This window comes from Culex quinquefasciatus, chromosome 3 (assembly GCF_015732765.1).
Source record: "Culex quinquefasciatus strain JHB chromosome 3, VPISU_Cqui_1.0_pri_paternal, whole genome shotgun sequence".
NCBI classification, from domain to species: domain Eukaryota; kingdom Metazoa; phylum Arthropoda; class Insecta; order Diptera; family Culicidae; genus Culex; species Culex quinquefasciatus.
This window is the reverse complement of record NC_051863.1, coordinates 169,499,981-169,527,771: the sequence shown is the minus strand read 5'-3', so window position 1 is coordinate 169,527,771 and position 27,791 is coordinate 169,499,981. Positions and strand designations below refer to the sequence as shown.

The 27,791-nt window shown below is 34.2% G+C and overlaps 1 protein-coding gene across 1 annotated transcript in view; it reads left to right on the top strand.

The window, feature by feature from the left end:
• The window catches only part of LOC6044954, a 99,117-nt gene that overhangs the window by 30,721 nt on the left and 40,605 nt on the right, over positions 1-27,791 (top strand). Inside the window, exon 2 of the mRNA XM_038260562.1 lies at positions 5,765-6,049. The gene's annotated coding sequence lies outside the window, so the exon portion shown is untranslated. The remainder of the gene's footprint in view (positions 1-5,764; positions 6,050-27,791) is intronic.

The window sequence follows — 27,791 nt, the reverse complement described above, 5'->3', positions numbered from 1 at the left end:
CATAAACTACTATTTCAAAACTGTCACCTTTTTGGACCTTATTGCGTTTTATTGGAAAATAAGTACACGTGGGCCAGATTCTTAAGATTAATTCAGTGCCACAAACATTAACAGGGTGACAGTAATATCCTCCTTTTTTATTTATGCCGGCAGTAAAATTAGTTTTTTTAAAGTAATATTCGGAGGATTTTTAATCAAAGAAAAACAGCTAGCTGAGAAAAAATTATGGCAATGCGGATTATGTGAGCAAATCTCTGAGATTTCGGTCATTCGATTTTTTTTTGTATTTTTTAATCCGGCTGAAACATTATTGATGCCTTCGGTATGCCCAAAGAAGCCATTTTGCATCATTAGTTTGTCCATATAATTTCCCATACCAATTTGACAAATTTGAAAGCTGTCCATACACAAATGATGTATGATAATTCAAAAATCTGTATCTTTTGAAGGAATTTTTTGATCGATTTGGTGTTTTCGGCAAAGTTGTAGATATGGATAAAGTCTTCACTTAATAACAATGATAAAGGGTAAATTTTTTTTTGGTGATTTTTTATTTCACTTTTTGTCACTTAAACATGATTTGCAAAAAAAACGCTATTTTTATTTCTTTTTTTCATTTTCTGATATGTTTAAGAGGACTAGGGCGTCCAATTTTCCCGGGTTTTGAATTTCCCTGGAAACGGGAAAAATATTTTTGGAATCCCGGGAAATTTTTGAATCGGTAATAAAATCTATGTTTCATTATATTTGTTATGTTTTCAAGCTTAAAATCATTGAATTAGCTTAATAATATCAAATGGTTATAATCCTCACTTCAATCTAAACAAAGACGACAGTTTTAAAATAGCCTAAAAGAATTTTTTTTTGTCTTTGTGGTGTTTAGAATTTTATATCAACTACTATTTTTAATTCCAGTATGATTAATCATTTTTTTTTGCGAATCAAATTACATAATTCTTGAGTTTTTTTTTTGAAAAGGTCCAATAAGCTTTTGTTTTCCATATGTTTATAGGACCTATTCAAAAAAACTTTGGAATTCTTTCATTTTTTTTCTTTTATATATATTTTATATGACATGACTAAAACAGCTAGAAAACAAACAACGACAATAAATAAAATGATACCAGTCAATGTAAAATTTTAGATAAGTTTTGAATTCATTGTTTTATATAAAACATATTTTACAAATTATCTTCAAGTTACTACCGCCAACCGAGGGAAAATCAGAATTACAGTCTAAATAGGTACAGGAGATTTTAGAGCAATACATTTGGAAGTACAAATTGTTTTGTTCTGTTACTGTTTCAACCGAAGTAGTCCAAAACGTCATGCAAATATTTTTTGCTTTAATAGCTGTATTTATTCGTTACATTTGTACGTATTTGCCCTAGATGCCGGTGTTTGATTATAAATAATTTGATATGAGATTTATTTTTTTTTATTTAAAATCGAAAATATACGTAAATATATCCAGTTTTTCAAAAAAATAAAATAATAGAGAAAAAATGTAAAGCACTAGGCATTTTGCGGACCTGGTAATTCAAATTATAATATTTTTTCCTTAAATGCCAATTTAATGCTGAGATTTGCTGAATACAAATTTTAATTAATTTTATTGTTCTACTATTTTCACAACCAAATCTGAATTTCCAGAACAAAATATGATTTTTTTTTTCAATTTCGGGAATTCCCGGGACAAATAATAGAAAATCCCGGGATTCGGGAATTCCCGGTTTAGGAAAAATCCCGGGATTTTTGTCCCGGGAATTCCCGGGATGGACGCACTAAAGAGGACATAAAATGCCAACTTTTTAGAAATTTCAAGTATGGGCAAAAAATCTTCGACCGAGTTATGAATTTTTGAGTCAGTACTGATAAAAAAAAAAACAAATTACTGGTCGAAACAATTTTTCAACTTCATTTTTTGATGTAAAATCGAATTTGCAATCAAAAAGTACTTTTGATAAAGTGCACCGTTTTCAAGTTACAGCCATTTTAAGGAAACTTTTTAAAAATAGTCGCAGTTTTTCATTTTTTTTAAATCAGTGCCCATGTTTGCCCAATTTAAAAAATATATTTTTGAAAAGCTGAGAAAATTCTCTATATTTTGCTTTGCTGATACGACCGTTAGTTGCTTAGATATTGCCATGCGAAGGTTTAAAAACAGAAAAAATGATGTTTTCCTAGTCTCACCCAAACAACCCACCATTTTCTAATGTCGATAGCTCAACAACTAATGGCTCGATTTTCAATGTTCACATATGAAACAATCGTGAAATTTTTCGATCTTTTCGAAAACAATATTTTTAAAATTTTTAAATCAATTTTAGCTTTTAAATCATATTAAAGCATAATTCATATGCTAAGCTGTAGAAATTTTTAAATATAATCATTTAAAAAAATCTGTATATAACGTCATGATTCGAATTCCCGGACGCTTCGAAACCCGGACACTTCAACTTGTTTTATCAATTATTTGGATATAAGTTCGCATTATGAATGTCAAAACTGTGTTATTTGATGAATTCTAACATCAGCTTTCATTTAAAGTTTGTTTGAACGCTGTAGTTAATGCCAAAACAATTAAATAAAATAAAATTATAAGTTTACCAAAAATGCGAAACATTTCAACGGAAATATTTCATAGGCGTCCGAAGCACCGGGAAGGCAAAGCAGAAATTTATGTTTTTGATTTCCTTAAATTCTAGCAAATTTTTATATAAACTATCGATTGTTTTGATGTTAACAGCTTATTGGAGACCTAAAGAATGCCATTCACTAACATTTCAGTCAAAATTTGTGCGATTCATAAGCAAAATCGAGTGTCCGGAATTCGAAGCAAAAGTGTCCGGATTTCGAATCAGCTTTTAGCAGTGTCCGGAATTCGAAGCACAACAAGTCATTTTAATTTTCAAATTGTGATGAAAAATTGTTAGAAAAGATATATTTTACATGCATTCTCTTAAAACTGACTGTTTATACTTAATCCTGATGATATTTCTACATTTCCAACTTATTACATGATTTTTTCCCAGCTATAACAAAAATAATATGGTACTAAGTGTCCGGATTTCGAATCATGACGTTACAGACTTTTGTGATTTTTGGGATCGAAAAATCTGTAAAATACAGATTTATCTGTATAACTGGCATGGCTGGGACAAGAACCAACGCAACTGGGCAAATCGCCCTGATAAACGAAAATGGTTTTTTTCTTGCATTTATGCAATTGTCTCAAATTGGGTGGTGTCAAATACTAAGAAGAATAGAAGCCATTCTGCATAAAAATCCATAAAAATCTCCAAACAATGTTGACTTTTTGTTGTTTCTGAAATTCACATTAAAACTGTTAGGCTATTAGAAGTTGTGAGGGTAAGGGGAAAAAATTAAAAAATATTTTTCAAAACCAAAAAATATGACAAAATTTTTTAATTTAGTGGTGAAAATTCATCTTAAAAAACAATAGAATCCATTTCGCATAATTATTTCTTCCTCTGTTCGCTTAATTTTTCCATACACAAATTCATCACTTTTGAGGTAATGATGTCTGATTCTTGTGCATATACACTTTTCAAACTTTGCTCTATAAAACAGAGGATTCTCTCGTGGTCGATATTGAAGGGACCGTCGAGAGAAGGACGAAAAATCAAAGCAATCTTCTTGAAGGGACTGAAAAATTTATTGACGGCTGGAGCAATATTGATATCGAGAAGATCGACAGCCAGAGAGTCCACTGTATATTTTTAATTTAAATATACGTCCATATGTCCATTACCAAATAAATGTTTTCAAAAAACTGAGAAAAATATCAACAATCAAATAAACATCAAATAAATCTAACGTAACCTAACGTCATGATTCGAAATCCGGACACTTAGTAGCATATTATTTTTGTTATAGCTGGCAAAAAATCATGTAATAAGTTGGAAATGTAGAAACTACATCCTGATGATATAATCAGTGAGTTTTAAGAGAATGCATGCAAAATATGTCTTTTCTGACAATTGTTCATCAGAATTTGAAAATTAAAATTACTTGTTGTACTTCGAATCCCAGACACTGATTAAGGCTAATTCGAAATCCGGACACTTGATTTTGCTAATGAATTGCACAAATTTGGATTGAAATGTTAGTGAATGGCATTCTTTAGGTCTCAAATAAGCTGTTAACATCAAAACAATCGATAATTAATATAAAAATTTGCTAGAATTTGTGGAAATCAAAACCATACATTTTTGCTTTGCCTTCGCGGTGCTTCGGACGCCTATGAAATATTTCAGTAAAATGTTTCGCATTTTTGGTAATCTTATAATTTTAATTTATTTAATTGTTTTGACAAGCGTTCAAACAAACTTTAAATGAAAGTTGACGTTAGAATTCATCAAATAACACAGTTTGGACATTCACAATGCGAACTTATGCATATCCATATAATTAATGAAACAAGATGATGTGTCCGGGTTTGCAAGCGTCCGGGAATTCGAATCATGACGTTAGTTTTGAAGTACGAAAATGTCTCCAACAGAATTATTTATGCGAAAGCATTGATGTGCACCGTTAAAGGATCCCAACAAAATTTAATTGTTACACCCTAATATGTATATCATGAAAATATTGATCCTCATCTTTAACCAAAAAGCAACAAGAATGATTTAACTAACGTTAATCTTGAGCTTATCTGAATATTTTCACGTTGAACCAACTGGACACTGCAAGAAATCTAGTTTCCCAACCAATCCGGAAAGCCCCACATTGATTTAATAACACTGACCCAGTCGCTCGGTCTGCGAGTCCTCACCTCTCACCCCGTGATGCAATTCCACCTGTTCCCTGCTGAAAACTCAACGTTTACCAAACTGTTGCCCCACGATGGCGGCTTTCGGCGCACGACGACCAGCATCAACCCACTGACTAAAAGTGTTTCCCATCAATCCTCACTTTGGCTTGTTTTACCCTCCACCGAGTCTCGAAGATCCCGTCATGATTGCATGCCACTGGGCCGTTCATTACACCCAGTTCTAACCTATCCCAAAGTCGGTTGGGTTGAACCACATTATAGAGTAGGCAGCACATAAAATCGTGAATAAAAAAAAAACACAAACCACCATCAACAGTGCCGCCAAGTCTTGGCCGACGAGGACACACGCCACCACACCAGGGAACACACCACTCTTGAAACGCTCTCCAACCTGTTATTCAACACTAGGAGGAAAAATATTTGCCGCGACGTTCCCAGCACAGTAAAGTGTGTTCCAGGGTGGGAATACCCGTTTTTGAAACAACTAAAGTAACTTCATTTTCATCTAAAGAATAAAATATAAACTTGACGGGATTTCGTCAAGAAGTTTCGAAGACCCTGAATAGATTTGATTTAAGCAATATTTAACTTTCGTCGACGTGCCACCCAAGCAAGAATGCTAAGAAAAAGAAAAATGTTGTGAGTTATGTGATACTTGACTTCATATTTAAACTCACTTTTTCCCAAAACAGATCAGTTTCCCCTGCAAGATACCCTTCGACATCTCGGAGCCCGTGGGTAAATTGTTATGCATGCAAAATATGGGACACACCGAAACCTGTGGCCGTTGTTGTCGACGTCGTCGGCGTCGTCACAGGTCCTAGAAAGAGTGTCCGTAATACCTGGGCACGTCTCGGTCCATAAGTACTTTATTTATGGCGAAAATCAATTCTTCTAACGACACTCATGCATTGCTTACTTTATTTTTATTTATTTATTTTTTCTTCTCTTCTCTTCAAATTTCAGCTGGCAAAGGCTAGAGGGCGCCAACGACGAAGCAACACCGTCGTACTATTAGGCTTGTAGGCACCTGGTTCTAGTTGGTTCGTTGGTTGGCGTGGGGAACACGACCAACACGGAGCCAAATTGTTTGCAACAAGCCATAACCTATAATGTTCAGCGCCGGTGTTAGAGGACATGCCCGATATGCAAATGTTTAATGTGTTCGTTTTTAGGTGGCGCGGATTTGGCGTGCAGTGAATGGCTTAACTGGGGAAGGTGAATCGAGAACACAGCGGAGAATACGAGCAAGTGAGTTTGGATGGTCCTAAATATGATTGTTGATTAAATGTTACTTTGATAGGGAAATTCAAGTGATTGCTCAGCTCATTTAAAGAATTAAATGATATTAAGATCATGCAGATCAAAATGTCTCAAACTACTTTAAGGTCTAAGGGAAAGACTTTTCAAAATTAATTATTTTTATCGGAAAAAAATCGCCCGTAAAAATTCAGCCAACATTTTTTCATAATCTAGCAAACATTCTTGCGTCATAGTTTGAGACGTCCCAGCTGGCTCCAATCAGAGAGGGAACAAACCCACCCCGCGATAATCCAACATCGATACAATTTCCAAACAAACCGCCCCGAGAAATCCGTTCAGGCTGTCCGTCAAGCCGTCCCCAAAGTATACAAACAACAAATTCTCAAAGTTAACGAGAATGGTCCCTCCACTAATCGACCGATTGCGTAAATCCCATTTCTGCACCCTCTCTCGCGTGGAGTTCTGCGCGATGTACCAATCTGCCGTTCCAATCCGACGAAGACGACGACGACGTCAACTAGTCGGAGCTATTAGCGTGGAGTAGGTGGGTTTCGGAAAAGATGAAGCGAATCACGTTTTATTGATTGGGCAGACCGTGTGCTAGTAGCTTCGTGGTACACTATTGTGGAGTACGTACTAAGGGGGTGTAGTAGGAGAGGTTGTATCGATTCTGGCAGAGACACTAATAGAGCGTCTTCGACGATCCAACTTGTAACTTGCTAAACAAAGAAGGTAAAGGTAAATCTAGTGCCGACCGGGTTTGTAGTTGGTAATGGCATAATTTGATTCGTAATTGGTCTTAAAGACTAGAACTATGTGCAACATTAAGCTTTCAGAATATAGTCAAATTTGAACAATTTAGATATTTTTAAACTAATCTTGTGGTATTTGAGATCATCCAAACTATTCTTGATTTCACACTATTTTTTAACTCGACTGAGATGGCACCATAACTTCAAACATCATTTAGTTTAATACAAAAATAACTAAAAAAAACTAAACAAACTTAAACGATAACAAATAAAAAAAACTAAAATGCCAAAAAAGGGTAAATTCTTGTATGTTTGGCAGCTTAAGCACTCGCTCCTAACTCCATCCAATTTGCTGATTTTTACTATTTAAACAACCAATTTTGCAAAACTTTTGATAGAAACTTGCTTGCTCACTTCTTATTGAGCTATTTATCACTCGAGTTCAGTTGAAAACGCGTTTAATTAGCTTTAATTGAATGTCAAAGTTCAGACCTGCCAACATTAGAGGCACGCTGGAATTAAATTATGTTCCTACTAAAAAAATCTATCACAAAATCTAAAAAAATACTAAAATACTAAAATACTAAAATACTAAAATACTAAAATACTAAAATACTAAAATACTAAAATACTAAAATACTAAAATACTAAAATACTAAAATACTAAAATACTAAAATACTAAAATACTAAAATACTAAAATACTAAAATACTAAAATACTAAAATACTAAAATACTAAAATACTAAAATACTAAAATACTAAAATACTAAAATACTAAAATACTAAAATACTAAAATACTAAAATACTAAAATACTAAAATACTAAAATACTAAAATACTAAAATACTAAAATACTAAAATACTAAAATACTAAAATACTAAAATACTAAAATACTAAAATACTAAAATACTAAAATACTAAAATACTAAAATACTTAAATACTAAAATACTAAAATACTAAAATACTAAAATACTAAAATACTAAAATACTAAAATACTAAAATACTAAAATACTAAAATACTAAAATACTAAAATACTAAAATACTAAAATACTAGAATACTAAAATACTAAAATACTAAAATACTAAAATACTAAAATACTAAAATACTAAAATACTAAAATACTAAAATACTAAAATACTAAAATACTAAAATACTAAAATACTAAAATACTAAAATACTAAAATACTAAAATACTAAAATACTAAAATACTAAAATACTAAAATACTAAAATACTAAAATACTAAAATACTAAAATACTAAAATACTAAAATACTAAAATACTAAAATACTAAAATACTAAAATACTAAAATACTAAAATACTAAAATACTAAAATACTAAAATACTAAAATACTAAAATACTAAAATACTAAAATACTAAAATACTAAAATACTAAAATACTAAAATACTGAAATACTAACTTTTTTTTCATATTAAAATTGACAAAAATACCAAAATTAAGAGAGTTTAAAGATATAAAAACTATAAAAAATCCCATCAAAAACAAGGGGGGATCTGGCAAAATGTGACGTACTTTTTGAGGAAGGGGGGGTGTTCAACCTTGCGTGACAAAGTGTGATATAGGGGGGAGGGGGGGTTAATTTTTGCCCATTTTGCGTGACATACTTTATGGATGACGCCTAAGGACGTACGTAGTAAAAACATTCAATTTTAAGAGAATGCATCCAAAATATGTCTTTTCTAACAATTTTCCCTAAGAATTTTATAAATAAAACGACTTGTTGTGCTTCGAACCCCGGATACTGATAGAAGCTGATTCGAAATCTGAACCTTCTGCTTCGAATTCCGGACACTCGTTTTTGCGTACGAATCGCACAAATTTGGACTGAACTTTTAGTGAATTGCATTCTTTAGGTCTTAAATAAACTGTTAACATAAAACAGTGGATATTTTGTATTAAAATTTGAGAAAATCAAAACCATAATTTTCTGCTTTGCCTTCCTGGTGCTCCAGACGCCTATGAAATATTTCAGTGAAATGTTTTACATTTTTTGTGAACTCATATTATTATTGTGCGCCGTTTTGACTAGAGCGCCCAAATAAATTTGAAATGAATGTTGATGTTTGAATTCATCAAATAACACAGTTTTGACAATTATTATGCGAAATTATATTCAAATAATTGATAAAACAAGATGAAGTGTCCAGATTTGTCGCAAGGCGTAGCAATTCCAGCCAAAAACAGTTTATATAAATCATTTTTGTGTAGTTCAATAGGAATCGATAATATTGAGCATGAGCATGAGCATGGTTGACTGCCAATGAGCTGCTACTCCGTTATTGACAGATCAGCTGAAGTTAAACAATGAATCAAAAATGATCAGTGGGAGCCAACCATCCGTTCACTGTTTAACCTCTGAAGATCCCTACTTTATTAGTCAATACCGGCGCCCTCCCAAGAAGCCTGCAGTTCAACGGAAGGGAGGAATGTTAGTCCGATAGTTGAAGTTGCAGATTCATCAAGCACATAGTTTTTCGCTATATACTTGTTGATACCGCTTGAGATCGTTGAATCCACAGCATCTCCTTCAAGCATCACGTGATTAATATTTTTTTGGGTTAGTAGGATAGAGTATTGGCTTTTCGATGCCTCCCGAGCTACGGCGCTATGGGGAGGACTTTCATAACAGACCCGTCGGCGAGCCTTCCAAGCAACGATGCTATGGGAAGGTCTTTCTGGTTAGCACACAAAATCACTCACACACAGTTATTTTGCTACGCTACACGACGATCCAAATTGTCAGTGCGTCTTTCGATCATTATATAGAAATGGCTTTTTCACCGCAAAAAAAAAATAAAACCTTATTCGAAAAATCTAAACACAATCCACCCAACGCCGTGCCTTCCGATCAACGATGATATAGGAAGGACTTTGAATGTCACAAAACAATAAATTAAGACACACACAATTCACGACAAAAGGCACACAAAAAAAATCACTTTTCACTCCGAATATTTTTTAAAACAACTTTACAAATTATGCACTCACCCCATACGAACAGCGGCACAAAAGCACATAAAAAAATTAACCTGAATAATCACGACTTCGCGTCCCCACTTCCAACGCACCAATAATGCTATTATTTCAATAGGAATCGATATATTATAAAAAAAAAACTAGTTTTAACGAATTTCAGGCAAAATTGTGACTTTTTAACAATTTTACCTAAAATTTATGTGTGTTTGGTTAATAAGTTTATATTTCATTATTGTTAAACCATTGAAACCATAATTGAAAACTTTTTTTAAAAGATGATGCATTAACCTTGTGGCCTACCCCAGTACATGTTTCAAAAATAATAATCTTAAGAAAAACCTTATCAGTTGGTAAATGTTCCAAAAATAAATTGAAATCCTATCAATGTCACTCTGGCAAATGACACTCGGAAATTATATTTGAAAAATGCGTACAATATTCTTTTTTTTGTATTTCTTTAATTCAATATTACTGCATTTGAAGCCGTTCCATGCAATCAAATAGTCGAAGACAATTTGTTGGAAATTTACGGGCTTTTTGAAAACAAATACACTGGAAGAAAAAAAGCTTACCATTTTTAATTGATTTTAATTTTTTATTTTTATGTTTTGGTAATTTTTGTGGTGTTCGGTCATTTGTAATCTGTGAGAATTATTTTTTTCAGTCTCATATTTCTTTAAGGGAATGTTTTGGGAATGCTCGTCCAATTTTCCATAAATTTACCTTGGACAGCAATTGAATTGGTAGTATGGGCTTACAGATACACACATACAGCAATGCATCGCTCATAACTGAAAACAAAAGCAAAAATTACTAAAACTAAAAAATAAAAATAAAAATCTAATAAAAGTGGTATTTTTTTTCAGTGCCCGTGAAATTTCCAACAAGTTTGTCTTTTATTTTGCGATACCATGACTTCGAGATGCAGTAATATTGATTTAACGAAATACGAAAAAAATATTTGAATAACGTACGCCCTTCTCAAATGTAATTTTCGAGTGCAACTTGCAATAGAAATGGTTGAAAACTCACAAAATCGGTCCCAAAATTTGGGATCATAAAGTATTAAGGACGTTGCAAACTCTTTTTTAAGTTTAAAGTTCGACAAAAAATGCACACCAGATCATTAAACAAAGTTGTTTCTTGAATTTATTGAAGCATTTTCACTGGGACAAAACCATTTCAAAATAATGTGAATCCAAAATCTAATGTAATGATTAACTACAGGATTTGATAAATGATGTGTGTTAATTAAAAAATTGAAACTTTTCGACGCTTTCTTTCGCGCCTAAGCGAATAAAATTTTCACCATAATGGCATCTGCCATACATTTTTGACAGCTGCATGTTCACTTTAGCAAGGCAACACTTTCTAGGGGTGAAATCGTTTACTTTCTTCACACTTGGTTTTGATTGACAGTTTGAATAAATACTGTTTCACAGTTTGTTAGTTTGCATTTATGGTGGCAATTTAAGCAAAAAAAAAACGGAAAAAAGAATGGTCAAACATTGATATCAGGGTGGCAAACACCGTTATACCACACCAGCGTGCTCACTTCACTCCTCACGATGTGTAAAGTGCAGAAATCAGCTGCTGCTGCTGCGGCGGCGGTGAGCTGTGAATGAGTCTCGAGAATTTCAAATTAGCCATTATTTCGTCTCACCGCGAAACCGACTTTGCGACTTGGCGCAAGTCTCCGGCTGAGGTCACAATCTGCAATCTCATCCCAAAGTGGGCTCTATTTTCCGACATAGGCATCAGTTTAATTAAATTAGCATTTTTGTTGCTCGACTTCTTCTTCGTCTTCTCTTTCTTTGGCCATTTTTCTTTCAGTTTCAACGTTTTTCCTTTCATCGGTGCTCCCACGTTCAATTCACTTTCGTTACAAACCGCTCGCTGCCGCCTCACAGGCCCAAGCCCGAGGTTTTGTATTCATTTTGCACTTTAATTGCTTTCAATGAACTTTCATCGCATTTGGTTGGCGAAAAAAAAGCAAGATAAGTTCGTGTTGTGTTGCTTGTTTGGATTGTGTAATTTTTTGCTTCTTCTTCAGTGTTGTTGTTTAAATAGCCATATATGTTTTCAGTGCATTTTGTGAGCCGTTTTTTTTTCGGCGACTTTTTGATGATCCGACACCGGATTTGAAGAGTACCACAGTCCGCGTGTGCAGGTCAATAAAGATCGGATGCTTTAAATTAAAGAGGAAGCTCAATTTAATTGATCATTACGTTAGATAACATTTAGAATTAATTTCCTTTACCAAAATATCAAAGTATTTCAAAATAGAGCCAATATTTTCAACTATTTTTAACTGCAATTCATTTCTGCTACGGAAACTTATTCAATCGTCTTCATTCAGTCAATGGCATCGAGCTATGCTACTAAACCGCTCTAGCGCCTCGGTCGTAACTGTCAAATCACTCAAGCGAGATAATTTAGGCGTTTTTTTCGATTCTAGCACGTGGAAACCGGCGAGGTGGATTGTGCAAATCGATACGAAACACACGATTGATGGCGGTGAAACATATAAATCAAGCTCGGCTCAGCTAAACAATTGAAAATTGTGGTTTTGTGCGGGGGTGGACAGGAAGAGGGGTTCGGTTTCGGTTTTGTACCGAATAATTTGAATATTTCACCTTCACGGCACATTTTGAGCCCAATGCATCGACTTAACAAAATAACAAAAAAAAAATGTAAACTTCAATTCTTATACACAATAACTCAAAACATAACTTTACCACAAACATAAAAAATCTATGAATTGAAATTTAGATATCACACATATTTTTTAAAGGTTTTTCTTATCAGGAAAAATAAAAAAAAACCAAAAAATATTGGCAATTTTTTGTAAATTCAATTTTTAATAAAAAAGGCACATATTCTGATGTCTTTTTTTTTTTTGATTCTTAAAAAAGAAACAATAATTCAAAAGAAATAATTTTTAAGTTTCTTGAAAAATGTTTATCTCCTGAAATGGTTACAAAATTTCGACTTTTTTGTGATACGTGACAGAACACTCCTTTTGATCGTTTCACACACAAACGAATGAGTGCTAAACAAAGTCACCCAAGTTCGCTCAGAGAACGGTCGTTTGACATTCTACCGAGATTCCGACCATCTCTTCCATGATCACTTTCAAATGAATTCTGTCACCACACAGCAAACACAAGGAAGAGAATGACAGTAAATGAGAGAAAGAGACGTTCGGGCGGCTGCATGAGTGGTGCTCACTTTTCGTTCGTTTAGTCTTTGTGTTTACGTTCACCGGCCGTCGCCAAGCAATGACGATCGGGATAGACGCTGTGTGTGAGTGATCTAATTTCGTTTTCCAAAATGATCGCTGACAGAAAGTTCTTTAAAAAATCGAGCAGTCCCGTTCAGTGACAGATCTCTTTTCAAGCTTTACTCTTGATGATTCAGTTTTGTTTTAAAAATGTTTGCGGTGGCCCAAGTTTTGAATAAAACATATATCGTTGATATTTTTTTTTCATAACAAAGTTTAATTGAAAAATTATCTTCAATTTTTCTTTTAACGATGCCCACTCCTGAAAATATTTTGATAGAGCTGAGAAAATTTCACATACATTATTTTATAAATCTAATCTAACATAAAACGAAGAGCTTATAAAATATGCCCTTAGTCTAATCTTCAAACTAATTTAGGTTTGGGTAATAAAATTGAAATTTTCAAAGATCACCCAAACTGCATCTGATTGTTTAATGCTTCAGAAAGTGATAATCCGAGGTTTATCTTTAAATGATTGCACATTCTAGAAATTCTCTGATCTATAAAACATATTTAAAAAAATCAATTTATGACTTACGTTAAAAAAGGGATAAAGGCAATTTGATGTAAATTAAAAAAAAGTTCTAAAAAGAAAGTAATTTAAAACTTATCCATTGTACACTGTTAAAATTTGTGAAAATTTCGAAATTATTTTTTTAAGGTTGAATATTACCTCTTTTATGATGTATTAATACTGAAAATTGACATTACACCAGAAAAGGATGTACCCTCGGATAATATGACCATGATTTTTTTTACTGTGTAGATGATCATATTCCATTCCATAGATTCAAATTTCTATGCAAAAATTACCACAATCAGAATTTCTTCCTTGAAAAAATCGCGAAATCCTATTTAACGCGAGCAATTAATTATTTTTGTCTGTTCTACAGCGGTATTTTTTGACTAAATACAACAAGTTATGAGAATTTTTGAAAATTTATGTTTTAAAAAATATTTAAAAAATATTTTTTTTCGCTGACATTATTATTCCAGCAGATCAAGAGTCGATTCCTCTTCGGTTGACACCAAGGTAGCGAATATCCTTGAGTCTTTGCAACTGTCCTATTTTATTATCGCGTTGGCTTGCCTGGTGGCCCAGCTGGTGAATTGTGGTCATGGATCGTAATCCTTTGACGGCCAAAAGGAAATGGGAAGTAATCTTTGATTGTAGAAGGTATTGTTTTGATTCGCAGCATGTTGAACCAACTGTTGTGGATGTACCTGAAACAATTTATATTTATTTTAAAAAGTCTATTTTTTACATAATTAAACAGGATTACTTTGTATCTTTTTAAAATACGTGTGCCATGTTGATACTTAAAACCAAGCTATTTCGCTTTTAGTTTCGATCATTTCACATCCCTGGTTAATACATTCCAAACATTAATTTATAAAAAAAAAAATCGGAAATGTGATTCCGAATTAGGTTAAAACACGCCAAGCCCAATAAAGATAAATCCAATAAATTTCCGCGAGACGTCACTCGAAACCACCACCAGTAGTGCCGTCGCAGCAGCGGGGTGTGTTTAAGTTAAACTCGGGTTTAACGCACTTGTAACAAACCGAGGCACGCCAGCTAAATACCAACTTCCGCCAATAATAGTCCACTGTTTGTTTACGTGTTTGCAAGCTTGTTGTCGTAACAGCGTCAGCAGTGTAGAGTGGCATCGGATCGCGCTATAAATACACCGTTCCAGTTTTCTAGTGGTGGGTTAAAAAAAACAAATGTTTACAAACATTGTCCATAATCGAAGGCAATTTGTTTTTTAATACTGTAATAGACGCTTGTAGAAACTTCTGTTTTGCGCTTGTAAGCATTATTGGCAGCTTAGCTGCCAAGCATTGATGTTTTTGATGGATCGACAGTTTTACCTTAATAATTTTAGATTGGCACAATTCTTCAATTCAACGACTTGGAATAATAATGTTTTACGAGATTTAAGCGTGCTCACGCTTGAAGACCTCCCGGGCGGAAAGTGAGTTGGTTGCGATAACTTCGAACTATCTTGGCTTGTTTATTTGCATCTTGTTGTAAACTCCTCGAGTTATGACGACTTTCGAAACTTACTGCGTATCATGGAAAGTATATTCCATGATCATACTGCATTATCTACAGTTGATATTGAGCTGTTAGTGGTAGTTTTTGGACTTAGCAAAAATTTCGAAAATTAAATTTTTTCAAAAATTTTACCCGAACATCATGAAATGATTATTTTGACTTTGTTTCAAATTTATGCTGGACTTAGCAAAATTTGCAGTCACTGACCGAATTTTCAATTTCCGATACTTAGAATAATTTTCATGAGCTGATATTTTAAAGTTTGATTTTATTTATGCTGGACTTTGAAATTTTGCGTATATTCTTTAATTCTTTACTTTTTACAGAAAAAGCATTTGTTTGGGACTTAGAAAATTTTCGGGAGTTTGGAAACATGATAAATTATTTTGATGTTTATTTTGCTTTGAACCAAAATTTCGGAAAAATCGACGAAATTACAGGAAATTTTGTCCGATTTTACAAAAACATCAGTTTGTTCCTAAAATAATGTCCCTAACAAAACTTCTTCATTGAAATTTTGAAATTCGAAAGTTGGTTTTAATAATTATTGATATACCCCTAGAAAAATCGTTCCGGCACTTAGAAAATTTTCGGGATCCGTATCACGACAAGATTTTTGGTAGAATTTATTTGATTTCTTGGACTTAACAAAATTTTGGCTTTTAGCCAGTAAATTTCGTGAAAATCGTCGAAATTACAGGAAATTTTCGTCCGATTTTACAAAAACATCAGTTTGTTCCTAAAATAATGTCCCTAACAAAACGTCTTCATTGAAATTTTGAAATTAGAAAGTTGGTTTTAATAATTATTGATATACCCCTACAAAAATCGTGCCGGCACTTAGAAAATTTACGGGATCCGTATCACGACAAGATTTTCGGTAGAATTTATTTGATTTTGGACTTAGCAAAATTTTGGCTTTTAGCCAGTAAAATTTCGTGAAAATCGTCGAAATTACAGGAAATTTTCGTCCGATTTTTAAAAACATCAGTTTGTTCCTAAAATAATGTCCCTAACAAAACGTCTTCATTGAAATTTTGAAATTAGAAAGTTGGTTTTAATAATTATTGATATACCCCTACAAAAATCGTGCCGGCACTTAGAAAATTTACGGGATAAGTATCACGATAAGATTTTGGTAGAATTTTTAGATTTTCAGGACTTTGCGAAATTTTTGCTCTCAGCCAGTTGAATATTTTTCAACATTTTGAAAAATTATTTTGATAAGAAACATTACCAAGCTTTTGGAATTTTACTGTGGATTTTGGACTTATGCAATTTTAGGAATATTTTCATAAACTGTTATTTTTAATTTAAAAAATGGAATATAGAGACTTTAGATTTTTCGTGATTTGGAAAATTATTATGACATTTTGGCAATTCAACTTTTCTCCACAATTTTTAATGAGTTTTTAAAGTAAAATAATTTTTCAACTTTAAAAATCTTGTTTTGATGTAAGTGCGTATATTCCTGCAATATTACTCATATTTGTGAAGATGGGGGTGGTCTGAATTGTGGCGGGGTGCATTAAAACCAATAAAATTATTTTTGGGATCAAAATCTACTTTATGAACTTGATATGATTTTGGAAGATTTCAGTTGTTTGCTACTATAAACTCAACTTGATGTGGCATTGTTGGTCAAATAAACTCAACAAGATTTTTCGCAGATACGCCTCGAACAATTTATGTTCGTGGCCATGTTCGGTTATCTCTTAACCATACCCTGGGGTGAACTTGACTTGTTCGTGTTTTTACGAACATAGGTAGATTTTTCCAAGATGCAACTTTCTGCCCGGGCTTCAGGAAAAAATATCTCATCATAAACTCATCAAATTTATTAGTTTCAAGCAACTAAAGATGCGAAGTGGCAACCTTGGCTGTCACCGTCAGAGACCCACTCTCATTTTTGATCTGTTTGCGATTGCGATTGAACTGAAACCGTGTGAATGTTGCTGATGAGATTCGTCCATCATTCTAGCTTGCAACCCGCAAGAAGAACCGAAATGTGGGTCAAAAAAACAAACAGTCCCAACTGTGGCCGCGCTTTGGAACTCGATACTTTTGTTGGTTTTGGTCTTGAGCGCTGATTTACTTCTTCAAAAATGTAGTTGGTAGACCTCTTTCAACTGGTTTATTTGAGTAAGATATGGATTGAATTTTTTTAGCTGTTGCTTCTCGTTTATTTACGTTCTAGCTCTCTGACAACCTCAAATTGCGACAAAAATTATCAACTGCGAAGAAACATGTGTTTGCCTTCATAATTAGTCGAGGATTCGGGCCATCAAGTAGGCATCGCTCGCTCGTTTCAGGGAAGTCCAAGTTGTGGCCTACTGCGTGAAATGCAATACCACGTTCGTCGCATATTCGCCTCCACCAAAAACTTAAATGAAGTGGAAAGGAGCAACACGGAGCAAAAAATAATAACACATCACAGGGAACTAAACAAACAAAACTTGGAAAATTAACAAAACCAAAACCGAGAAGAAGAACCATCAGGAAAGAGGAAAAAAATGCACAAAAAATATGGAAGCCAAACATGCGAAACGTGGCATCGTCGTTGCCATATGTCACCCAGCTTGCTGTGACTTGGCTGATGGCCACATCTAGAGCGTTTCAAGATGCGTATGCGTGCAGCGATCTGGATTGTTGCGGTGACGTGCCATAAAAAGTGACACCATAATGAACGACGGTGTGTCATCAACGGTGTCGTTTCCCCTCTCACGAAGGAGAAACAAATTTTTCGAGTTTGTTTATCGAAATGCAACAAATTTGTCAGTCACGGTAATTTAAAGGGGAGGACCACGTGACACGACGCCCACGCGTTTCCGAGTTGATTCACGGTGTGGATTGACATTTTCAGGGAACGCCATAATGGTGGGTGCTATAAAATTGTTTTGACATTTAGGAGCGGATCACTATGCTTTAAACAAATTTGAATTTTACGAATCCAAATGTTAACAATGTACTTTAACGTGAAGACTTCCATCATTGTCATGATTTTTCCTTCAAAGATATAAATTTTGCGTCGCTTTCAATATTTTGACAAAATTCCTTCAACAAGTTGTTTAGAATAGTGCCCTACACATGCTGATTCCTTTTGGTAACGATTATCCCATTTCTTGTAAAGTTATGGAAATCGTCATTAATCAATGATTGCCAACTAGGACGTCAATGACTGTGCCACAGAATTATATAAATTTTGAAGCACAATTGATTTAGATCAAAAATTCCTTAAGTGGCTTCAAGATGGCAACAACCGGCACATGCTGATTCATTTTGGTGCTGAAATTCGTTAAATTTAATTTAATACAGAATATTTTATTGTGATGATCAAATTTCTTCGAAAATGATCAACGGCTTCACCTTAAACCACTGTAATAAATCAACAAGTTCAAAACCATGCTTCCATTCATTCAATGAGGATCAGTGTAAAAAAGAAAGAATTATCAGCTGAAGACATAAAAACATAAAACAAACGAGATAGTGAGAGAGCCGCAGTGAAAAAAAAACAAAAGTAGTGAAGAGAAGAAGGAGCAGACAAAAATAAACCACCCAGCAGCATAAAAAAAAGCTCTCAGCTTCAGAAACAAATGAACGGGTAGCGAAAAGCGATTCATAAACAGTTCTAGCGCGATAGTGTGCACTTAAATCGAATTATAAAGCTTCACGAACACGCGAGCGAGCGCCAGAGATCCTAAAAGAGACTGCTGAGTAAAGAGAGGAGAGAGAAAATCGGTGAGAATTGGAAAAACTTAATGTTTTAGGGATGTTCAAACAAAACGTAAAGAAAAGCAATTTTTAAGAAGAGCAAAAATTGAATTGGATACTTTAAAACCCCTTTCATATTTAGTATGTTTCCATTTTATCGTAAAAAAAAAAACAAAAACACAGATATTTTTTATTTAAGTGGCATTTCTTAGAAAATGTTTAATTTTTTTGATATGAAAATCGGATGAAAAATCTAAACGTAGAAATATGTACCCTCCCTGCAAAGGCTTATTAATTGATCTCAGTTGAAAGGTTCTCCAAATCTCTGAATTGCAAATGTAACATCCAGGAACAGAACTGCTAAATTGGGTACTAAAGCCCTATGTCAATTTTCATGTACAACGGTAAAAAACACGATTAAAAAACATTTCTAATCCCTTTTTTTCATTTTAATGCAATTTTTTTTTTGACAAGACAACATTTTTTCGATGGATCAACTATGGTCCCCTTGGAACAAGCTGTCAAGTAGGAGCTTTTCTGTCAAGAAGGACCACGAGGTTAATTTTTCAAAATTGATTTAAAAATCCATTTTAAACTCTTTGGGGTCATACAAAGGGTCATTGTGCTCAGAAAAATAAGCTTTTTCACTGTAAATAATAATATCAGCAATCTAAGCTTCATTTTAGGACCCAATTCTACTAAAACACATCAAAAGTCGAAAGCAAAAAAATCGGATGAATAGATAAAACATTTAATAGTTTGATAATAAGTACAGTCCAGTTGCTTACTGAAATTGCAGTTGATTATAATTTAGTGATTTCAAACAAATTTGGTGTGTACAACTCTACTGAAAATACCAAGTCTGTCAGAAAATTCCTACAAATATTGTAATAATATTTTTGGAATGAAGAAACAAATAATGCAAATTTAAACGTTTAATAGAATTTTAATTTGTAAAAATGAACTGGACAAATAAAAAAAAACATTCATAGAAAAAAATTTACTTTTATTATTATTGGAAAAAGCTACCTCTAGTTTGAAGATTTCGGCGAGTTCTGTCAATTTGAGAAACACATTTACAAAACAATTTAATTAATTTTCTTGTTCAAACATTTTCGTTACTTTTGAATGAGTTTTTTTGTACAGATTTCACACTTTAGTGCATTCGTCTCTTCAAGGATAGTCCAAGAGAAAAGTTTACAAAGTTCTGATTTTTTAAATATGATTCAAAAATCTAATAAAATAACTGCCGTCATCTCGGGTGAATTGGAACAGCTAATTTGGTCATGTTCAGGCACGATTTTTTTTGTTGGTTTCAGTTTGAACAAAAACAGAACAACAGAGTTAGTAAATCGATTTTCAAATTTTAAGCTTTTAAGTGCTCCAAAAACCACTGTCCCGCTTCAGACTGTAGTACCGATTCATCCCAGTTTACGGTATTTTTGGTTTTTACATTAAAACCATATTGCTTATACTCATCAATGATAAAAAAAACTGCTATGAGCTTTTAAAAAAAATATCTAGATTATGTTTAGAAACAATATTATGTGTGTGTGTGTGTGTGTGTGTGTGTGTGTGTGTGTGTGTGTGTGCAACCAACCAAACGGGACCACGCGGTCGCTTCTTACAAATTGAGTTGTTTCCATGTATTATAGATTTATATTCTATACGTGCAAATAACTCGCATAGGCATTTGGAAGGTGTTAGCTCTGCCGAGCTTCGGTGACCCATTTCTACGCAGGCTAGCCGTGCGTGAGGTACCTCCGCTGAACCGACAGCCCCGCCTCGCCCTAAAGAACGTTTGTATCAATTTGATCCAAACTTTATTCAGAACTTCCGGATCCTCGTCAAATGACAAAGACCCAGCGCGTATTTAACAAGATTTGTTTTTCGTTTGTTTTGGATTGATCTCACCAAATATCAGCTTTTCTCTCCAGCTCATCCTTAGTCGCCTTGCATGAATTGCGCCAGCAATGCGATGATATTACTTCTATGCGATGTTAATGGGGTCCGGGCAATTTAAACCCGCTGCTGCTTTTCCTTCACGATTCAGGGCAGGATATTCAGATATTGTTCAACCACAATACACAACTGTACTTTTCACAATTGCGACGAAGAAAAAATTGCACAATTTTGAATTATTTGATGTCACTAATCATTTAACGCTCATTCTGACTCAAATTCTGCCTCCACGATTACGATACGATACGAATCTTGGAAGCCTCGATAATAAAAACACGAAATCAAAATTTCCACTTTTCTATAGAAAAGTCTATGATGAGTTCCGAGCACAAAAAACTATGATTCCCATAAACAATTCGAGCTGAAAAACCGATGAGCCGTCCAGAAAGCTGCCACCGTACTTCCAGATTACGAATACCCAACGCCAAAGACGCCGAGGGCGCTCAACTGTCGGCAACTAAACCACCGCCACCAATTTGAAATTCCGTCGCTCAGCCTCATATTATTTAGCATTCCAATCCGATTCTGAGCTTCTCGGATATTTCACATTTTTAACATAAATATCACTTTAAAACTATAATTGTTAAAATTAAAAAAAAAAACGACAAATTCGCGGAGCAAATTTTCAAAACGTCAAAACGCGCGCGTGGCTTGCTTCGATCACGTCATTATGTTTAGAAACAATTTTATAAGGCCAAAATATTTACCTTGAAAATACACCCAACTGGCAGTCGCATGATTGTGATGCATGGCGGCATGAAAGTATATCAGAATCTGCATGAAATCTGTCCTCATGCATTTTTTGCGATATAGGAGTATGACATTTTTGCCCGTTACCGACAATTATCGACATTACTGACGGCTTTTTGGTTGTATTTCACAAAAAAAAACACTTAGTAGAACGAGGATTGAACCACCAACTTCTTGGTTATTGATCCGACACGCTACCACCGCGCCATGGACGCTTGATGAAAAGTGAGTGAAAGAGCACCAACATATGCTTCTCTTTGGAGTGTTGCTCGGAGACGGGCCAGCTTTATATGTGTTGGTGAGAACTGCAGATCGCTGAAATTTTTACACGCGGGCAAAAATGATCTACGGGCTTGCTGCAAAAAATGTTATAAAATATGACATTTTCTGCAGCAAATCCAATGTTGCAGATTTTGAGATATATTTTTCCTTTGGGTGCACCCAACTGGCAGTCGCATGATTGTGATGCATGGCGGCATGAAAGTATATCAGAATCTGCATGAAATCTGTCCTCATGCATTTTTTGCGTTATAGGAGTATGACATTTATGCCCGTTACCGAAAATTATCGACATTACCGAAGGCTTTTTGGTTGTATTTCACAAAAAAACACTTAGCATAACCAGGATTGAACCACCAACTTCTTGGTTATTGATCCGACACGCTACCACCGCGCTATGGACGCTTGATGTAAAGTGAACATATGCTTCTCTTTGGAGTGTTGCTCGGAGACGGGCCAGCTTTATATGTGTTGGTGAGAACTGCAGATCGCTGAAATTTTTACACGCGGGCAAAAATGATCTACGGGCTTGCTGCAAAAAATGTTATAAAATATGACATTTTCTGCAGCAAATCCAATGTTGCAGATTTTGAGGTATATTTTTCCTTTGGGTGAACATAAAAAAAGCTTTGTCATAAACTTGTTTTTAGTTCAAACATGAAAATAATGGTCATAAAAAATTGTGAGCTAAACTAAATTTTAAGCCATATGAATTCACCCAACTGAGTTCAAGTAGCCTTGCTCAAACCTAAATTACCTAACTTACATTTTGAACACCCCCAGCACCGGCAACTTGGCTTGCAAGAGTTTCTCTCGCTCTCAGTCGCGTTTGCTCTTCACCCAACTCCACTAAACCGACCCATTAGCATAGCCCAGGGCGCGCGAGGGTTCCGCCAGTTGATCGTTGCTGGTCGACCGGTGAAGATTCGTCCCGCTACCGGAATGAACCAAGTGGTCGCGGATTTTTGTTTTGCCCCAGTCCACGTCTGGCTAAGTATTCTAAGAGGTGTCTACCCGCGAGGACAAGTTGTTAAAGTGTGGGAGGGGGGATTCTTGAGAGATTGGCAAAATTGAGCCATAGCCGGAGTGGTTCAGATGTGGCAGCTATGACCTCAAAACGTGAAGTGGTGCACGATCGCAGCCAAGTGATCCTGAGGAGATGAAAGAGAGGCGCCCACACGAGAGGGCTTCCCGTGTAGCTCTAGAAAGAAGTCGGGTGATCGCGCAGTGGGGCGCGCGAAACCAGTTCTAAATGGATCTTATTTCTTCGTTTTACGTACCTTCAAATGCTTGGAAGTTAGTGCTAATAAAACGTGAAACGTAAATTATTATGCCGCGCTGAAAGAGCACCCAGCACCTCGAGAAGATCTTAGAAGAATCACGTAGAAGTGGGGAGGAATAACCTTAGCAAAAAAAAAGCAAAACAAAACTAAGCCAGAGGAGTTATGAAATTGGTTCTTGGTGATTTTTTTTTCTCACGGTTTTCCTACTAGCCCAGTCCCGCCGGGGTCGGCTATGGTTCTTTTGAACGATTCGCGAATGCCGCACCAGGTCGAATTCCAGCTGTAACGAGGAACAGAGGTTTCCCTGGCTGGTGATGATCTGCAAAGTGGATGGTTTTTGCGATGAAGAAATATTCTTGAGTGATTTATTGTGGGAACACCGTAAATTGAGTCGACCCAATCGAATTGATATCAATTGGCGCTAATCAATCAATTAAGGCGAACCGGCAGCAGTGGAAGCTAGATGAAGAGAATGATATTTTGCTGGATGGAGCTGTTGCTAGTGAAGTGTTACTGTTTCGATGGTTGAATTAGTCTTGTTTGCGATAGCGATTAGTTAAGGAAAAATGACTAGAAATTCTACAAATGTTTGATTGGTAAGTTTTTTTTATATTGTACGTTTGTGTGTAACTTTCAATCAACTGGGTCAGTTTTTCCTTCCTTAATGAGCTTTTTAGATCCTACTTCATTTCTAGACTTTTTTAAAAGAGTCCTTAAAATAAAATTTTCCATTTTTTGCTATTATCTTAATGAAATTTTTTTTTTTGTCAGGGCCGTTGCAAACCTTTTTTTAAGTTTATGTCCCTTGACTCTGACCAAAGTCGAGAAAGGAGCATTAGAAAGGAGCATGCATTATACAACTTTCCAGTTATTTTGCAATCATTAGTTCCCAAAATATCCATATCCATCCATTTCAGTATTGACGAAATTTTTTTTCGAAAAAAAAGTTTTTGCGATGCTGTGCTTTAGAACTCCATAAACATTCAAAATATTTTTATCCAGCCCAAACATGGTAAATATGATTATCAATGCAGAAAAATGCATTTTTTTTTGCTCCGTGATTTTTCGGAACAATTTTAAAGTCAGTTATTTTTATTAAATAAATATAAATATTATTCACAAAAAAATATGTTTCACATATCAGAATAAAAAGAAATTTACTATTTTCAATTACATTTACATTATTTTTTTCACTAAGATAGATTTTTCAACAAAATACATATGTGTTCCGTAAATAGTGTTGAAAAAAAGAATTAATCATTGGTTTAATATTAACAAAAACTTAAAAGGTTCGCAAGCGAAATTGATTGTTTTGCGATTATTCCATCCCTGCACAGTAAAAAAAATCATGGTAATATTACATCTGGGAAGGCGTACATCTTTTATGTCAGAAGAAATTTGTAATTTTAACTCTGAAAAGGGGTAATTTTATCAATTTTCTGGTGTAATGTCACTTTTTCAGTCTAATTTGAGGTAAAATTACATAATGAAAGAGGTTATATTCAACCTTCCAAAATTACACCTTCCAAATTTAAACAATTTTTTTCTGTGTGGTTGATGGCATATTAAACAATAAAATTATTTTTTGCAATTCCGTCGTGAAACTACTTACTTTTCCTGTTCATTCTTGAAATAGCCTACTTTTCTGTACCAAAAATAACAGAATCGAATAGTAACACTTTTCAAAATAAATGCTGAAAAGTTCTTCTTTTCAGCACTCAAATGGGTGCTGAAAAGTTGAACTTTTCAGCACTTGTTTCGAAAAGTAACACTTTTCAACATTTTTTTGATTAAAACGATTTTTTGACAAAATACACGAAAATTTGACATAAAATTTCACTCAGTGTGTTTTTTTTGGAATTGCAAAAAATGTTGTATGGAACTCGTTGCAAAACTTGATTTTTTCAGCATTCTTCGTATTTATCCAACTCGATGAAAAAAAAAATCTTTTTTTTGCAACTTGTTGCATAAACTACTATTTTGCAATATTTCATCGCCGTCATATTGGCTGTCATCTTGGATTTATTTTTTTAATAGCTTTAGCGTAGTTTAAGGATCATACCTAAGCTCGACAAGCAAAAATTAGACAACGAAAAAAAAAGTTTTTTTCGTCATTCGGATAATCGAGTCTGGACTGTATATATTTTATTTTTTTTAATCGAATGACATTTACAAATTAAATCTTAAAAATGTTCAATTACTAAACCAACTAATAAGGAATCAAATATCATATGCAATTTTACTGTTCACTTACTAGTTTACCAAGGCTTATCTCACGTATCTTGCATCACAACGCAGTGCAATTGAACTCAAAAACAGCTCCGAAAGCCTGTGGAGGTTGTAAACCTGTTTCCCGAGGTTTTACCATATTTTTATGACCCAAATTTCCCGCCAAACCGAAAAACAGGCTAAAACTCAACGACTCAATGAAACCTCATTAGCCGAGGTCATATGCCCAAAGCGAGTAGTGTTGTACATCTGAACTATTATTTAACGCGCAAATCCGAATAACAAATCCGATAACAATAATTTGCCCGGTAATTGACTCCATTGAGCAACTGCAGCCAACAAGTGTTCATTTGCCAGCATCCTTCAGATCTCGACGATCTAATCTTTCCACCCCGGTCGTGGGAGTTGTCGCGACAAAATTAGGCCACGTGGGTGTGTTCCTGGAGTGGAGCCGACTTTGACATTTGCGTCGGTCTCCAAAAAAAATGAGCTCTTCTGAACGCGAGTAGAAAGTTCCGCTCCACTCTAATGAATGGAGCCACCGCGTTGAACCTCACGACTTTTTGGGGGAGTCCATTTGGTTTGGCATTCCTCTGGGGCCCTGGTGGTCGGGTTCGGGTTGCGCCGAATATCTGCGTTTTTGTTATTTCAGCGGGAACCAATACCTTATGCATAATCCAGCTGCTGATGCTGCCATCGTCATCTTTGTCCAAAGATCTAGGGTTGAGGCTCCGGATAACGATACACGGAAAAAGTTTTTTGCTTTTTTTTGTGACTTTGCTAATTCTTACGAGAAAATTGCCTTTTTTGAGACAGTCATCCTAAAAATATAGCAACATCAGGTTCAAAGTTTATGTCAATAAGATATCAATATTTTGTTATAAGAAAAAAATGCTTGATTTTTGAATGATTGAATTACATTCCGATTGAATTTTTACAGATTCATTTTTTTTATTATTTGAGCTAAGGCTGATGCAAATATTTAAAAAAGTTTTTGTCCCTCGGCCCTGGCCCAGGTCGGAGGGGGGGGGGGGGGGGGGGTAAAAAAAATAAAAAAATATAAAAATTTAAATAACAAGCCATAATCTTCACATTTAAATGAAAAAGTGTTTTAAAATGCATTTTACACTAGTTCAGTTGTTTTGCAATCATTAGTTTTCAAAAAATCTAAGATCTGACAAAAACAAAAATTGTATCGAAAAAAAAAGATTTGCATCGAAAATTTTCAAAAAAATTTAAGATTTTTTATTAAACCCAAACATGCTAAAAATGATTTTAAACGCAGGAGAATGTATTTTAATTTGATTTCAGCTGGTTGCACTTGAATTTTCATTGAAATTTTGAAGTTTACTGTAAAAATATTTTTTTGCCCCCTTATTTTTTGGGCCAATTTTGAAGGGGGGGGGGGGGGTGACAAAAACTTTTAAAAATATTTGTACCAGCCTAAATATTTTTGAAGCCATTTATGAAACATCTCATTTTTGGATATGACAAAAAATCCATTTTTTCAACTCAAGTTGGTCAAAATTCAATGTAACATATTTTTAAATGAATAATGATTTTTAATAAAAAGCTAGACAAAAATTTTTATTTCATTATTAACTGGACGTTAACTCAAATTTGCAATCGAAAAGTACTTTACATAAATTTCGATATCATAGACCAGTTTCAAGCTGCCACAAAACCAAAAAAAACTATTTTTTCTTATAAATTTGCATAGTGAAGATTCGACACGGTGTATTTTTCGAAAATTTTATGATAAAAATTTCGGCAAGTCATATATTTATAACCATGATAGAAGGGTTCATTCCAAACATATTGCGGGGTTTGACGAAAAATTTCGTTGGGGGCTTAGACCCAATTTTTTTTTTCAAATATATTTTTCGATTTTATAGGATTTTTCTTCTGAAAAGTCGCCAAAAAAATGCCAAAACATGTGACTGCCGTAGGGTTAAAAAGCTATTTATTACACAAAAGGTTCCCAACATTTTTTTTAAATCCTATGTATTTTTACAGCTTGCCATGTTTAAACCAATTATTATTATCGTCTGACGATAACGGTACTGGTTATCGTTATCGTCATATTATTTATTCCGATAATTCTATCGGCGATAATTTTATCGACGATAACGGCCGATAACTAATATTTAATATATTTCTAAAATTGACTAAAACTAACCAAATTATGTTGAATTTTCAAGCTTCCTCTTAGCAAATATTTTTTGATAAAATGGTAAGTTTCAAAGTATAAAAACAAATCACAAAATATCGTACTATTTTTGAAAGTACTCAATTTTTTATAATTTGCAATATGGGTATCAAACGATTCGAAATTTCGCATATTTTTTAACTGTTTTAGAGTTTCTTGAATGAAAAACACAAATTTTCACAAAATACAGTATTTTCCTGAA